This window comes from Euphorbia lathyris, chromosome 7 (assembly GCF_963576675.1).
Source record: "Euphorbia lathyris chromosome 7, ddEupLath1.1, whole genome shotgun sequence".
Classification (NCBI taxonomy): Eukaryota; Viridiplantae; Streptophyta; class Magnoliopsida; order Malpighiales; family Euphorbiaceae; genus Euphorbia; species Euphorbia lathyris.
Genome location: NC_088916.1, coordinates 70,487,659 through 70,492,613, shown reverse-complemented (window position 1 = coordinate 70,492,613; position 4,955 = coordinate 70,487,659). Strand labels below are relative to the sequence as shown.

Below are 4,955 nucleotides of genomic sequence, written 5' to 3'. Positions count from 1 at the left end.
ACATATGTTATTCTTTATGTATCTTCAAATTCGAACAATATCAATATGAAAAACAGGCTCCAAAATGACTGAAAGCAGTACCCTAGATTTCTGTTTAGGGCACTTGATACATATCTTTCATTTGGACAGCCTAAAACCAATGAAAACAACACCAAAACTCAACAAGCTCAATCACAACTCATCCACAACAAATCCTATGATCATACCTAGGTTTTTTCAGAATCTCCAACTCATAGAAAACAAGCTAAAACAGCATACTAACCTTCAACTTGTGTCTATCACCTAGTATGCTTCCTAACTTGACTTGTTTGGCTTGAAAATGGAAGAAATTGGAAGAGTTTTGTTTGGAGGATGTTAGGGTATATCAAAGGAAGGTTTGCTGAAGTTTTGGTCGAAATTGTGGCTGGAAATGAGGAGAAATGATTTGTATCAATCATTGTTAAAACAAAGAGGCATACTTTGTCTTACTTGAGTGACACCTCGTGCTTGCTCACAAACCTCCAATCCAGCCCTCCACAAATGTAAGTTAATCAATTTAGGACATATGAATTCATTAATTCATTCATTTAAGTCCTAACTCAATTAACCAATCGTTACATCTTAACGACACACTAATCGCCTACTAATCGCACGATAATCGCATTATGCATACAAAACTTCTACTGACAATGAGATGAATCTAAAATGTATGTATTCAATCATGAAAATATATATGAATGTGGGAAGACTCATATGTTAGGGTTTTGGGGATGTTACAGGTAGGTTTATATAGGGTTGTATAGGTAGGTGTATAGGTAGAATAGGAATAGGAATAGGCAAAATTTGGTGTCAAAATCGGATTGAGAAATGCCTACAGGTCGTGTGTCGCGACCGAGAATCGCAAAGCCGCGACCGCGACACGCGACTTTCAGGCAATTCTTCGTCCTGAAATTGGGCCAGTTTTGCTGCTCATACCGAGAATTATTAATTCTCGGTAGAGAATTGGTCAAAATGGCCTATTTGGGTGCCTAATGACTTGGTTTGTGCAATTTTATTGATTGAATGGTTCCTGAACTTAATATTAAGTGTTCCTGCACTTAAAAATTTAACTGATGATGTTGTTGAGGATGATGGTTTCGCTGATGGTACGTGTCCACGTTCCGCGGGCCACATACAGCTGTTGATTGCCATTTCCTCCAAAAGTTCTCTTGCTTGGGCAGATGGTTTCTTCATGAATAACCCTCCAGACATAGCGTCCAATGAACCTCTAGTTGTAGGATTTAGTCCATTGTAAAATGTTTGCATTAAAAGTTCGGCGGGCAATTGGTGGTGTGAGCATAAACGTTGAAGTTCTTTAAAATGTTCCCAAGCCTCATAAAGAGTTTCATTATCATTTTGAGAAAAAGATGTTAACTCTTTAATGACTCTTGCGGTTTTTGCTAAAGGAAAATTTTTTGATAAAAATGCTTGGGCTAATTGCTCCCAAGTCTCAATTGATGCGGCTGGCATAGAAGTTAACCATTCTTTGGCTCGATCCTTCAAAGTAAAAGGAAAAAGGCGAATATTGATTGCTTCTGCAGTCACATTCGGTATTTTAAAAGTGTCACAAATTTCTAAGAAATTTGTCAAATGGGTGTTAGGATTTTCGTTAGGTAGCCCGTAAAATGTTACGTTATTTTGTAACATATTAAGTAATGCTGGCTTAATTTCAAATTGGTTTGCATTAATTTGGGGTCTAACTATACTGTTTGTTACTCCGGCCACTCCTGGCCTAGCGTAATCCATAAGTGTGGCCATAACTTCTGGCTCGGTAATTTTAGTTTTTATTGGGGTTTTGTTTTTCTTTTTCTTTTCTTTCTTGTTCTTTTTAAGAGTTCTTTCAATTTCTGGGTCAATAGGATCTGGTGACGTGCCTGAACTTCGAGAACTGCGCATGAACTTGAAATTTCGCACGAACCGAAACTACCTACAAAATAGAATTTGAAAAATAAATATGTTAGTAATTGAAAATAAATAAAATATAAAAGTTTGAATAAGTATGAATAAACCTAGATTCGTAATAAAACACGAAAAATTTAAAATTTTGTCAAAAATTTTGGCGTTCCCCGGCAACGGCGCCAAAAACTTGTTGAGCGATTTCCGCAAGTGCACGGTATACGCTTGTAGTAATAAAAGATATCGATCCCACAGGGAACGTTTTTCAACAAAAACTTATTCTGAATCGGTTAAATTTACTTTTAGGTTTATAATATGGAAAAATCGTTTAATCGGTTTTGGTTTTGAAATTGCTAGAATAAGAATTAGATTGGAATATGAAGATGTTAGAAAATATATGATTTAAGAATGAATTTGCAAAACAGGAACGTTTTAGTACTTTAGAAAAGTAAACAAGTATATTTGTTTGCATTAAGCAAAGAAAACAACTTTAAACTTTGTACGAATTATAAAGATGAAATAAATGACGGAACCTCTAATTAATAGGCTTTAAACGCGACAAAACCCTTATCCGGGATAATTGCCCTTAACCAAATTAAAACTCTACTGAGATAATAATTTGCCTAAGTGTTCAACAAAGTTTCCTTGTAAAGATTTTGAATTAAACTACGTTTTAATGAAAACACCAGCAGTCACTTTAGTGGATTGGTTACCATAAGTGCTGCATAAAAATCTATCGAATAGAACAGACTTTATTAGATGAAATATAAATTGATACAAGTTTACAGAGAACATGGAGCATGGAAACATTCGACGGCGTGCAAGTGAACGGGTTGTCAATCCTTTCCTTGGGTTTCGTTAGAGTTTGTCAGGCTCAGGGGCGGATCCTCTACTCAATCTTCTCGTTGAATCTTCGTAATAGAGACTGGGTCGGTCTACTACCAAAATGTAAACTAAACTGGAACAATGTCTAAACGCTACTGAGTTTGTTATTATTTAGTAAACAATGTGTGTACATCATATTGCTTTTTACAGAATCGAAATCTAACTTCTGAATCACTTGACTCGAAATTTCTGCATAAATTCTATACTAATCTCTTTCTTCTACACATCTCACACTATCCATCAACTCTTTATTTATAGATGTTGAAAAGTCTTGATTGAAGTGTCGTGTCCGTTGTGAAGGATCGTGTCCGTTGCGAAGGATCGTGTCCGCTGCGAAAGGACGTCTTTATCCACCCGAACGATCACGTTTCGTTGAAAACGAAAGTGTGTAACTAGGCTTCTAAAATCTCCTACTCGTACCAAGAATATTAAATTCTCTACCGAGAATGGGGGAGCAACAATTTGGTCTTCGGACGAAGGGAAAGAGGGCTGAGGAACGCGTGTCGCGACCGAGAATGTGGGGGTCGCGGTCGCGGCACGAAACGTTTTTCACCTCTCCGGCTTTCGTTCGTGTCCTCGACTTGGCGTTATTAATTTTCGTCATCTTCGACTCCTTTTGTAGGGTTTTTCTTCTATTTTTGAGCTCTTTTTACTCCTATTTGGATTTTACCAAATATTTATGTACCTTGCATGAAAGAAACATATTCGGGAGTAAAAGTATTCTAAATAGGTATAAATAGCATAAATTCGTAGCAATATTGATGTAATTACTAATGATATTTTAGGTATATTTTGGGCTTAACACATATTATAATCACTCAACATTCATTTAGCGCAGAAAACTTATTGAAGAGGATTAGACATACCGATAGCTTCCCTTAGTATGCTAAACTGCTCACGAGCCAAGGGTTTCGTGAAGATATCTGCAAGCTGTTCATCTGTTGGAACATAGGTCAGCTTGATCTCACCCTTGAGTACATGATCTCTGATGAAGTGATGCCTAATGCTGACATGCTTCATCCTGCTGTGTTGGATTGGAGTTTTGGATAAGTCAATGGCACTTTTGTTGTCGCATTTGACTTCGATTGTTTTTGTTTGTACCCCATAATCCTCCAGCTGTTGTTTAATCCATAGGACTTGTGCCACACAGCTTCCAGCAGCAATGTACTCAGCTTCAGTGGTTGACAGGGCAACTGACGACTGCTTCTTATTGAACCAAGATACTAGACAGCTTCCAAGGAAGTGACATCCTCCTGAAGTACTTTTACGCTCCAGCTTGTCTCATCCATAGTCAGCGTCAGTGTATCCAATGAGTGTGAAGTCATTTGTGTTTGGATACCATAAACCTGTATTTACTGAGCTCTGCAAATATCTAAAAATTCTTTTCACATCTATATAGTGAGATTCCTTAGGATCAGCTTGATATCTAGCACAGTAACATACTGAGTACTGAATGTCTGGCCTAGTCGCAGTTAGATAGAGTAGAGAGCTAATCATACCTCGATATAACTTGCTGTCTACTGACTTACCTTTCTCATCAGCACAAAGCACCGTGTCAGTACCCATTGGGGTAGATATGGGCTTACATTCTTCCATATCAAATTTCTTCAATATCTCCTTAGCATACTTGGTCTGACTAATGAAGATGCCATTTTTTCCTTGTTTGATTTGAAGTCCAAGGAAGAAATTGAGTTCTCTCATCATTGACATTTCAAACTCAGTTTGCATATGTTTGCTAAATTCCTTGCACATAGATTCGTTAGTAGCACCAAAGATAATATCATCTACGTATATTTGTGCCAATAGGGTAATCTTTACCCTTTTTCTTAATGAATAAGGTTGTGTCAACTTTTCCTCTGACATAGTTCCTGGTCAGCAGGAAGCTGGTCAGCCTTTCGTACCAAGCACGTGGTGCTTGCTTTAGGCCGTACAGAGCCTTTTTGAGTTTATAAACATGGTTTGGAAATTTTGAATCCTCAAACCCTGGAGGCTGACTAACATAAACCTCTTCATTTATAACTCCATTAAGAAATGCACTCTTAACATCCATTTGGAACAATTTAAAGTTCATAAAGCTAACATATGCACACAATATTCTTATTGCTTCTAATCTAGCTACGGGTGCAAAGGTCTCACCATAGTCAATACCTTCCTGC

General features: G+C 37.3%; 1 non-coding gene across 1 annotated transcript; it reads left to right on the top strand.

The window, feature by feature from the left end:
- The first annotated feature begins 1,300 nt into the window (after positions 1 to 1,300).
- LOC136201713 (small nucleolar RNA R71) lies at positions 1,301 to 1,407 on the top strand. The gene has a single exon (XR_010674055.1). It is a non-coding gene; the product is annotated as a small nucleolar RNA R71 (small nucleolar RNA).
- The last annotated feature ends 3,548 nt before the right edge of the window (positions 1,408 to 4,955 follow it).